Source organism: Gymnodraco acuticeps, unplaced genomic scaffold, assembly GCF_902827175.1.
Source record: "Gymnodraco acuticeps unplaced genomic scaffold, fGymAcu1.1, whole genome shotgun sequence".
NCBI lineage: Eukaryota > Metazoa > Chordata > Actinopteri > Perciformes > Bathydraconidae > Gymnodraco > Gymnodraco acuticeps.
The window spans coordinates 1,402,285-1,415,174 of NW_022991642.1; the positions used below are offsets into that span (position 1 = coordinate 1,402,285).

The 12,890-nt window shown below is 39.7% G+C and overlaps 1 pseudogene; it reads left to right on the forward strand.

Annotated features, from left to right (window-relative positions):
• LOC117534283 overlaps positions 1-12,890 on the forward strand; it is an 865,641-nt pseudogene that overhangs the window by 833,872 nt on the left and 18,879 nt on the right.

Genomic DNA, 12,890 nt, shown 5'->3' on the forward strand with positions numbered 1-12,890 from the left:
CGTTTTATTCTCGGTGGAAAATGCCTATTTTAAAGTTAGTTTGGCCATTAAAATGCGTTTTGATGTCATTTGATGCGAGAAATATGAGTTGTTATTTCAGATTATGTGTGCAGTGGATGTACATGATCTTTAGTTTGCTAGTTATTACGAAGATTACTTCAGGATATTGCGTCCATAGAACGTTTTCATTGTTACCAAGGTGGTTGCTAGGGACGCTGCTATCGATATTATTTCTGTTATGTTGTGTAACAGTTTAATGGTGTTATCTTTATTGCTACCCCCTTCCCCGTCAATGTATAGTGTTGGTCCACGCGCAAACGTATTAGTTTAACAAAATCCGCATCTAAAGATACGTTATTTTCCCCTGTGCAATTCCAGTCTCACATCTCACAGCACATCGTCATTAACAAATACCGGAAACAGACCGAAAACATTTTAAAAAATAATTATAATACTTTATTCCGAGTGTGCTTGCTTTTCTCTTTGAAAGTCATCACATAACGGCATTGTAATACATGGTTCGGCTGCATTAAATATTACATATCTGCCGTAGTTCTCTATTTATAGAGCCCTGATGGGAAGACTTCTAGACAAACATGAGGAACTGCCGCCAACACTGAAAACGTGACATGGATCATAAATATATCAGCCATTAAACAACATCTTACATTTATTTTCACACAATACGTCTCCTTGCAGTATCAACACTAATTCGGCTGACTTTTATATTTGATCCAATTGGTAGATAGGCTGTATTTACACCATAAAGGTGCACAGCTGATATAAAGGGACACCTAGTGGTTAAAGCATGTTATTGAATTTCATTATTTTTATTATTAGATATTAATAGGATCCCTATAAAGTATATTCATTACTCGTTATTCTCTACTAATAGTTAATTAAAGACTGTATGTAATTACTATTTTGCACATCCCTTTCAAGATTTCAAGATTTTCTAAGGTTTATTGACATATCATATTCACAAACGGTGTAGTTATGCATTGAATGAAAAACTTGGGTCGCAGGTTCCTCAATAGTGCATTACAAGACATCTATCAATATTTGTGCATACCTCCAGCAATGTTAACTATGTTGAAGCACTTATTTTAACTGATATTATACATATGTATTATACTCTTATAAGATGTATGTAGATATTTCATCTCTGGCCTTGTCAGGTATTGAACAATCAATAAATAAAGAACACAGAATTTATAAATATAAAACACAGAATGTGTGTGATTATACTAAATGATTTACAAATAAACATCACTGCATATTTACAACTGTTACACATGCTGATGTAACGCAAATGTTCCAACTTGGGATCCATAAAGTATATCTTATCTTAAGCTGATCGATGGCTACTGCCATATTTGCAAAATGTGCCTCTGAACCTTGACAAGTGCATGTTTCAGGCTTATCAATTAATGTAATGTAATGTAATGTACTGTTATCAATTAACAACAGGAGGGGTCACAAACATAAGACCAGCTGTTAAATAAAGCTCTTCTGACCTTAGCTGGCATGTGGGTATATATATTAATGCTGCCCATTATGGGCACAAGCAATTTTCACCCATTTATTAATTATATGTTTTAAATTAGAGTGTTTCCTATCCCCTAAACCTCCAGGGATGTACACAGTTTAATACTGGCAACTTCTTATTATGGGAAATACGAAAACTACAACTCCCAGTAGAGACGTGCCATAGATAGAGAACATGTTGCGAAACACAATAGCATGCATGTGTAGTTCTGGGGACGGGTTGGGGGAGGGGGGGACGCGGTGGACCCGTTCAAATCCAGTTTTGGACAGTCTGCCGTGGTTCCATCCCATTTCAAGTGCTGTTCAACGCTCGGCGTAACCCTCGGACCACACTCTCCAATCACAGAGCTTGAGGACTATCACGGGGTTTGTCAAGCGAAGCGGAGAGAATAGTTACTTCCCGGTGTAATATTCTCTAAAGCAAATGAGCTGCTCCGACCCTCGGTCCTGACGGACTCCAACTTGTGTTTATTAATCAAACAAATAAATAAACACAAGGATAATTATGTGTTATTGCTGAGTAAATGGAGAATTGCACAGGGGAAAATAACGTAGGCTATCTATGCCACAATTTTAGATGCAGATTTTGTTAAACTAATAAGTTTGCGCTGTGGACCAACACTATACATTGACGGGGAAGGGGGTAGCAATAAAGATAACACCATTAAACAGTTACACAACATAACAGAAATATTATCGATAGCAGCGTCCCTAGCAACAAGTAACAAGTTAATAATAATAAAATACATTAAGAAAAAGGCATTTTAAACAGTCATTAAAAAGCAACACAATCTACCTGCATTGCATTACTCTAAACATGTAATAACGTGCTTTAACTAGTAGGTGGTTTGGGTTAAAAAGCTGTCAAGTTTACAGTGTTAACTAAATCAAATATACTGCTGTTTCTGGTTTAGTTTACTACGGATATATTTAGTTATTGTTTTGATATTTGTAACACAAAAGCGATGAAAAAAAACCACAGCAACACAGAAAAGATGGTCTTAACATGACCCAGCGGTCTAGTAGTTAATAAAAAACAAAAATATCAAAACAAAATATTACTAACTTTATTGTGAAATTCAAACTGAACGGTAAAAGAATAGTTTCCGGTCTATTCTGAGCCCGATCACTGTAGATAAATAAAGAACAACGACAGATGTGTAATATATTTAATGCAGCCGAACCATTTATTACAATGCATTCATGTGATGACTTTCAAAGAGTAAAGCAAGCACTGCTGAATAAAGTATGATTTTATCTTTTCCGAAACGTTTTTTTTTTTCATATGGAATGCAGTTGGAGGTCAACCAATCACAGAGCTTGAAAACTAATCACGGGGTTTGTTAAACAGAGCACATGGTGTAGTCCTAAACGATAGCTGGGGTTTCTGGGTAGTGTAGTGTCTTCTGCCATCCTTTACTCCGAAAAAATATTTGTTTCTCCGAATCGAAGGGGAAAAATACAAAAGCATTGCACACAATTTAAACCAATCAATGTTGTGTAATTAACAACGATAATCTGGTGTTTTTTAGTCGATGAGTAGTGCAGATATCACTGTAAAATCAATCGACAGTAAGGGGAATACTTACTTCCGGGTGTACAATTCTCCGTTATCCAATGGGAATGAACGCTCACATTGCCTTTAAGGGCAGCCGACACAAACGAATGCCGTGCTTCCATGAGCGTCAAATCCCGCCGCAGATGGGAATACATTGCAATCAGTTGAAAGCTATTTGCGTCCCTTTATGAAGCTGAAGGAGCCTAGGAGCATCACAACTGCACGCCACGGGACCCTGACCAAACGTCGCTCCTGGACGATTATGGAGTGAGAGTGTGTTGACCAAACACATTCCACTCCCTCTCTGCCTCTATAACTTTATCCTTTAGTTTTTCTCTTTCAGCTTTATAGATGTCACAATGTAATAAGGTATGTTCTACATTGTCTTTAACTCCACAGTTTCTACACTTGTCACTGTCACTTTTCCCCGTGACAAACAGCTTACCATTCAATGCTGTGTGATTTAGTCTGAGTCTAGCTATCATGATTTCCTCCCTTCTGTATACATAGTAATTGTAATTGTCTTTTGAACTTTATGATACTCTTTAACTTTCTGGTCTTTCTCCCACCTTTTCTGCCAGATCTCCATCCATTTTTTCTTAATGACTGTTAGGTTTCCCGAGAAGTGACTGGAGATGAGAACCCGCTATGCAAGCACTACAACTGAGACTGTGGTGAAGTGTCAAAAAGGCTTTATTTTGTCCACGACACTGACAAGGAGTTGACGAAGCACACGTAGAGGGAAGACGTAGAGCTGGGCTGCTCTGGAGGGGAGGCTGGACGTGGCAGGCAGAGCGGCTGGAGTATGTGGATCTGGAACAGGAAAAACAAGCAGGATTAGGAAATGATCTCCCTTCACTAGGAGCATCAAAAAAGTCACTAGGAAAAAACACTAGTAGGCCTGGACGATAGTTTACCACTGAAGAATAAACGAAGAACTGGCGAAGTCTGAAGATGGGAACCAGGGTTTTAAGCAGGTGCAGGTGAGTAGTGGCAATCAGTGAGATGAGCAGCAGCTGAGGCGGTGAGTTGGCGGGAATCGGAATGTAGGTAACCACGCCCAGCCAGGGAGACAGACACATAGACAAACAGACAAAACAAACACAGACAGGGGAAAAAGAAGAAGGAAGTACTGCAGATCCTCACAATGACTGCTTTTCCTTCTCCTTTTCCAAGTTGAACTGGTAATGTTATTTCCTTTTGTAATGCAGTTTTTGCTAATTTATCAGCACACTCGTTCCCTTTCACCCCCTCATGCGCAGGCACCCAGCAGAGCTGAAGATCCGCCTCTGTGAAGTCTTAACAGGCTATGATTAAGTTATATCTCTCACAGGCTCTGCCCTCTACTAGACTATATAGAGGCTTCTCAATACTCAAATTTCCCCTCCTCGACTCCTCGACTCCTCCGGTAGTGACCCGGAAATTAATTTCAGCACGCCATTTTGAAGGACATCTAATTTCTCTAAATGCACACCGAGGATCGAGCGGCGAGGAGGCTCTCTGGCGGAGCTATAACCGAGGATACACTGATGGTTCCTCCACGGCTCCTCCGCCGATGCATTTCCGGGAACGGTGGAGGCGTGACGCATGGCTGGACTTATCTTAGCCAATGACAGCTCTGCATGCATCCCCTGGATATTATTTTAGAAACTGCTTTCATCGCATCGCGATGTTTCCAGAGAGAACAGCTGTGAGGTCCGTGCAGAAAGCAGAGCAGTGTGTATAATATATATCACTCAGTATAACAGGCCTACTCTCTTTATTTGCTTTAGTTTAGTAGATAACTACAAACAAAGAGTCGATATTTTTCTAAGACCATTTAGTGCTTCACATAATAAAATACACAACGGCTGTAGCCTGATTATGCTTTAGGAGCTGTAGGTGTGTGTGGTACAGTGTGTAGGTGTGTGCGTGGTACAGTGTGTAGGTGTGTGTTGTGCAGGTGTGTGTGTTGTACAGTGCGTAGATGCGGCAGACAGATGGGTCTCAGTTGGTTTGGTGTCCTCTGCTTACTTTTAATACTTAAATAAATAAATAAATAATAAGTAAATACAACTTTTGGCCCGTAATATCAATATGTGTACTGAAACAAATACCAATAACTGTATTGCATAGTTTTCTTATGTGAAATTACTTCATACTGTCTTTGTCTTTTTCGTCCCTAATTTATTGTGCCCGCCTCAGAAAATAACTGACCCCAGCCTGGCCCCCCCCCAGTCAAATTGGTCTAGAACCGCCACTGCTGACCATCATCCTTTACTCTTCAGCGAGCGGAGGTGATACCTAGCACTGAGTCTGTGACGTTTTGAGAGAAGGGAAAAAAGAGTTATCATACCTCTTTATACACACACAGCAAACCCAAGTCCCATTGGGAACATCAAACATGTGTATCTACTTGGATACAAACCTTCCTGACGTGGGTCAGCCCTATCCTTCCCTTACTTAACCCCCTACATTGAACAGTGAACAAATTCCCCATAAAAACCCCTGAGTTAGCTGCCATAACCGACATCAACCTGGCAGAATAACACCAATTATCTGAGCACAACCAGCTAATCACAAATATATTTAAACAGTGAGACTGACATTCAACTTAAAGTGCTATATTTAGAAACAGTGATCAGTCTACGTAAAAATTAGCGTACAGGGAGTCCTTCGTAGAGTAACATGACTAGTTGCCGTGCAGTTCAGCATAGCAATAGTGCAGTCCGGGCTATGCTAACGAACAGCTAAGTTAGACCACTCAGTAATGTGGCAGATGGGCCGACCATAGCTACTGTGTTTTATAGCAGTGCATGCTACCTCTGTTTAGCGGCAAGATACTTAGTAGCTTCCTGGACAGATGACAGCCAAACTTTGTCTCCATTCTCCGCCGTAATCATCAGCTTGGCCGGGTACTGGAGAGCAGGCCTGAGTTCGAGTTTATACAGCTGCACCATCACCTCACGGTACAGAGCTCGCTGCATCACAACCTCGGGAATATCATCTTCGTAGTAAGCAATCGGTTTCCCCTCGTACCGTAGATCCGCTCTCATTATCCGGGCTTCACGGATTACTCTTTCCTTGGTCTGGAAGTTGTGGAATCTGATGATGACAGGCCTCGGTCTTTCCCCAGGCTTCGCGGCTAACGACCTGTGAGCCCGGACCAGTTCAGGAGAAGTAGGCAGGATTTGGTCCCCCAGAAGCTGGGGTAGTAGGTTGGAGTCAATCGACTTTTTTGTTGCTTTTATTCTTTTATTGTTGAGTTGTGTCATATTTTTGTTAATAAAATAAATTCAAAAGAAAAGAACATTCTGAGTATCTTTATTTTGGCAAAAGAGTTAACAATTGACTTTTTACAGCAGAGGTTAAACTTCCAATATTAACTCAAATAAACCTTTTGCAGTATAAGGGCATAATATAACAGTTCAAGGGACACAGGGAGGTAAGATAGGTATGATAATAACAATAAAAAACAATACAATAAAATACAATAAAGTAAATAATGATCCCTTACAGAAAAATAAAGGAAGACATAAGACAAAATTAATGAATATAATAAAATAATAAAACCTATGATACTTTTTTTACTTTTGGTACTTTGGTATATTTTGATGATAATACTTTTCTACTTTTTCTTGAGTAACATTTTGAATACCAGACTTTTACTGTAAAAAGTGTTCCTACAATCTGGTACTTCTACTTTTAATCAAGTATTCTAGCGAGAGATATGGAGACAAAAAAGGTCTTTTAAACAGCAAGCGAAGCACACAGCTGATGCTGACAGCCCCGGTCCTGCCGCTCGCTTGCGGCAGACCACGCTTGAAAGTTTGCCGGGCAGAAGCCTGGACACGGCGTCTACGAGCAGCAAGCTTTCAACAGCGATAGCTAAATGGGTGGCTACAGCTTAACATTGTGGAGGATGAGGGGCTGCGTTAGATAATTCGGATCGCATCCAACCTGTCGACTGCACATCACAGCGCATTATTTTGACCCACAGTGGGAACTTCAGTCTCATGCTTTGACTGTTATGAAGATGAAGACAGAGGAGCGGCATTTCACTGACAATTGTAAACAGGCTTGTCTGTTTGAGCAACCGGCTCAGTGCAAAGAAGTAGACAGGGTTGGGAGAGAGTGCAGAGAGAGGTTCCAGGTTGTTGTATTGAAAATATTCAGGAGAATATATGTCATTGTTCCAATGATAATAAATAAACATTTGCAAAAAGCATATTTGTCCACTCATATGTTGATAAGAGTATTTAAAACTTGAAAAATATTCCTCTAAGGTACATTTAGAACAGATACAAAATGTGTGATTAATTTGCGATTAATCGCGATTAAATATTTGAATCGACTGACAGCCCTAATTTATACTTGTGTCATTTTGTAATTTTTTTTTAATTAATGTTCACATTATTTGTTTCCTCTGGAGTTTACATTAAGTACCATTCACTGGCTGGGGGAACCAATGCAACACCAATAGAATACAAACTTAGTGACTTAAAAGTAGCAGAAGAAGAAGACAGACAGATGTGGAAAAACACTGAAAATGAAAGAGATAATGGCAATAGTGTATGTTGACATTGAAAAGGAGTATGTCTCTAGGTGGAGGGATGGGTTACTGATCAAATTGAGTAGAATGGGTATTGGAGGGAGAATGTACAATTGGGTAAGGGCCTTTTTAACAGACAGGACATTTAGAGTAAAGGTTGGAGCAGATATTTCCAATTATTTTAAAAATAGAAAATGGTATTCCCCAAGGGAGTGCAGTCAGTCCAATATTATTTAACATCATGATTAATGACATATTTACATGCTTAGACACATGCATCCAACCGGCTATTTGGATGAGGGGAAGAAATGCCCCATACGTAATGGAGAATATAGCTTGAGCGATTAGAAAAGTGGAGAGGTGGTCATATAACTGGGGATTCAAAATGTCAGAAAGCAACTCATGCTACATGGTATTTAAACGCAAGATCCAATGACTCATTCACCTTTGTCATTGTCCAATGACAAAGGTGAATGAGTTCAAATACCTAGGACTGTGATTTGATAGCAAATATACATGGAAAATGCATATGAATCAAGTAGAAACAAAATGTATTAAATCTATTACGAGCTGTAGCTGGATGCAACTGGGGCGCAGACAAACAAGCATTAATAGATACAGATCAATGATGAGTTCCACAATAGACTATGGTTATATAGTAGTGTATGGTGCAGCAGCAAAAATATAACTTTTAAAAATGGATAGATTACAATATAAAGCATTGCGGCTGTGTATTGGAGCGATAAAGTCATTCCCTATTAATGCAGTTCTGATAGAAGCAGGAGAGACACCTCTGGAGATCAGAAGAGAGGAACTTGCTCTGTCATACTGGGTCAGGCTACAAGGAAGTGGAGAGGAAAATATCACAAACAGAATACTACAGGATTGCTGGGAATATACAAAGTTCCAGGGGCGTGGGTTTGGCTGAACGAGTAAGGAGAGAACGAGGGCATATGGAGTGGAGACCATAACGTTTGCCAAAGCAAGCCTATTTAGCTGTGTTCCCCCATGGCTTTCCCCAGAAGCTAACATAGATGTGAGTATCATAGAAAGGAAAAAAGAGTGGCAAATAAATCAAGTGGGAATTAAAACGAGTATGTACCTGACCGAAAAGTATTAAGTATTTGAGTGAAACAGGATTGATTGGAAGAATTTAAAACAACGTAAATACAGTGGTATAATTCCACAAGTGGTGATAGGATAATATGGTAATACACAGTCTTGTACAGTAGGTGGCGGTATGCACCTTAAAGTTGTTTGCAATCCTCCAAAATCCGAGAGAAGAAGAAAGAGAACCTGGATCCATGTGGTATCTCGTCGCTACGGTTCTCTCTCTCTGTGTTCCCGATAAAGTGTGTGTGAGCTCCAGCACTACTGATCCATCATCTGTGTGTCTGGATAAACCTCCGAATGGACTCAGTGCTCTTTTTTCTGGAGCGTTTACCTCGGACTATAGGAGCTAGCTTAGCATGCTAGCTGGAAACACGTTAGCAACACTAGTCACATTGAGAGTTTGATGGAGAGAGAAACGGTGTGTTTAACGGAGTTTGCAGGAAAAGGTGATCTAGTAAACATGAGTAAAGTCCAAATGCTGCTGTCGTTGAAGAAGCAGCGACTCACTGCTGCTGCTGAAGAGATATTTGCTCTGTTTGAAAAAACAATAGCAGAGCTTGAGGAGGAGCTGTCTCTTTCCAAAGAGGAGAACGAGAGACTCCAGAAACTACTGGACGCTGTTTTACAGCCTCAGCTTCGGATACACAGAGCAGGTCTGTTCCCTTTACTCTTCATTAACACTTTAAACCAGGGGTGTCCAAAGTTGTACTGTATTGTACTTCTTAAATTTAAATGTACAAATATATTACACAGTAGTATTCATGTGTTAAAAAGCCCACTTTTAAAATAAATTCAGTCAATTCATGTTATTAACATATCTTAGTTGATACAACTATCGATCGAGAGAGAGAGAGAGAGATTTAAACATCACTTTAAATGGAAGATCTCCATAGGCCCCGCCCACTCGATCATTGGCTGAATGTGGTGCTCTTTTACAAGATGTTTAGATAAATTGCTCGTGTTATCGCCCTTAAATGCTAAACTCTTATTGCACTTTTGGCAACGAGCATTGTCCACCTCAAGACGGGTAAATTCTATTCACATACAAGGGGTTTAAATCATCAAAAAAGGCTGGTTTGCAAGAAAATGAACCACATAGTCATGATATTGATATAGTTCATAAAATGTCCAACTACTTATTTTTAACCCCACCTCATGCTCAGAGATTTATATAAAGTGGCACATGGGTCCTAGAATAAAAAGAACAGACGATTATTTCAACTTTTATCTTGATAAGTGAGAGCGCAGGCCAGTCTACATGAATGCAGGGCAAGGCACGTTTCTGTCCAAAGGTTCCATGATGGAGTCGATAACGTTTTAACATATCACTTTGAGTGGTGACATGCTGCATAGTTTACATCTCCATCCCATCTGTGATTTAAAAAAAAAAATAGAAATGGGTACGTTTACCTGATGCTCATTATATTAGTAGGTAAACATAACACGTCTTGAATTAACCTCTGAAACAACAACTTTAGTCTGACACACTCAAGGGCTTACCTAATATGAACCTGAAGTTGATTGCAGGAGGCAAAATGTCTTTAAGAGGAGGTGTGACTGTTTTCTGGTGAGGCAAATAAAAGAACAAAATAGTTACATGATGACAATGTAACAATCATTTCAGTAGAATTCATTAAAACATATTTAATTCAATTAATGGAATCAAACATAATTAAAACACAAGTATCATTTAAAACGGTATTGTATACATTTATAAGTAGGGATGGGATCGTTAAGGTTATAACGGTACTACTACTTTTATCGATACCGCTTATCGGTCCGGTCCTTTAACGGTACTTTTATCGGTTCTTTTGGAGAAAAAAAAAAGGTAAACAAATTGTGAACAAAATCAACATGGCTTTTTATTTAAATGAAATACATAATATTTCACATCAAAAGAAACAACAATGTTTTAACAAATCATATTAAATAATGTGATGACAGAATTGTAAACAGAATAGCTGAAACTTTAACAAAATAAATAACTCAGTTACCTCTAATCATTAACCCATGTTTGTATATTTAGTTAACTCCGTGTGTTGCTGCTAGCATACAGAACACCTGATGTGGAAACGTTACTCATGGATGGGGCTACAGAGCTACTAGAAAGACAGTCGAACCCGGTGCATTCCTCCGTCTGAATGTGGTACACTTTTGCTAAATGTTTCGACAAATTGCTCGTGTTACCGCCCTCACATGCTAAACTCTTATTGCACTTTTGGCAACGAGCATCGTCCACATCGAGACAGGTAAACTTTAGCCACACCTCGGAGCGCGTTCTCTCCGCCATCTCCTCCGTGTGTGTTGCTGCATGTAGCAGCTGTGTGTGTGTGTGTAAACTGCCCCGCCCCCTCGCACACAGACGGGGGAGAGAGAGATCTCGTCTAGATTGGAAAGATCGAAAATACAAAAAATAATCATAGACACATTTTGCAGTCTGAGCATTTTAGAAACGGAGTTGGCGACACTAATACTGCAATATAATGTTTGTGTAGCATAATACATATGACATATATTTTTTACTTGTCTCCAGTACCAATGAAAAGACCGATAACGTCGGATCTTAACGGTATCACGGTCTTTAATAATTCAGCCCCGGGGCCCGTTTAATACCCATCCCTATTTATAAGGAATGGCATTTATTAAGGATGGTATTGTTAGATACCAATACAATTCCATGATTCTCTACACAGAAGATCCTAATTACTTCAATATACACTCTGTTATCTCGTTTGCATACTGTCTAATATCTACTTTATGTTGTAGTAAAACATCTCCTTAATAAAGCTGTATTTATTGATATTTCTCGCTAAAGACTGCATTTTACTGTACTACATTGAACACATCTCGCTGACGTTATAAATGCATCCTCGCCCAATACACACCTTTACTGAATTGCGCCTGAATGCACCTTAACTGAAGTCACCTCCATCACTTTCTACTGAGAGCTAACGTTAACTCTCCTGCAGATTCCAACATGGATTTGCATCTATAGCGTTGCATAAGCATGAAAAATATAGTTTGCACTTAATTTTGTATAATAACAACTCGATTCTGTAACTGCAGACTATGAGTTTAAATTGGGTACACTAAGATTGTAGAAATATAATTCATTGCTCACAGTAAAACAAACGGCGAAATACATAGAGGAATTCATATCAAATAGGCGCATTAGTAACTTACTCTTACATAACCGCTGGGTTATAAAGTAGTAGGGAATAGTTTTAACGGATGTATTTTACCGCACAACATGCACATCAGGAGAAGCCCTGAGCCCTGCGGGCGCATAACGGTGCCCGGCCAACGCTTAGAGTGACATAGGGGAACAGTTTGCGGAGTTGATTCTTAATAGCGTACGTACTCTTAACTGAACCACTTTTAACAGAATTGCGCTGGCATTAGGGGTGTAACGGTATCCGTATTCGTCCCGTACCGTCACGGTTCGGACGTCACGGTTCGGCACATGCAGTCACACGGCGAATACGCCTTTTTTTACGAGTGGGAAAAAAGTCTGTCACTCAGGGCAGTATTACACTATATATAATCCAGGGGGCGGTATTGCGCCTAACAGCCAGCCGCCTGTAAATAACAAATGAAGAACAAGAACAAAACAACATAACGAACACAATACATGAAGAAGAACAGTTAGTAGCTATGGCGAGTTCACACAACACACAGGAGCTAGAAGACCCACCTGCTTCTTTTAAATCAGGTGTGTGGGAACATTTCGGGTTCCCTGTGGACTACAACAATGATGGGGTGCGAGTTGTGGATCGGACGAGGACGGTGTGTCGGCGTTGTTCAACAGCGGTGCGGTATGCTAGTGGTAACACGTCAAACATGCTCAATCACATCTGAGTCAGTCTCAGTCCCCAGCGAGAGGGTTTTCTCGACGGCAGGTGACATGGTTACCGCCAACAGATCTGCCCTCACTACTGACAACGTAGACAAACTCATCTTTCTGAAGAACAACTTGAAAATAGAGTAAAGCTTGAGTACCTTTATTTAGGCATAATGGCCTCACACACTCACAGTTAATTACACATGTTAGACATTGCTCCTAAAGCTACAGATTTTATTTTGTTTTATATTTATCATTGTATTTATTTTATATTTTGACATCAGGAGATGTTATACAGT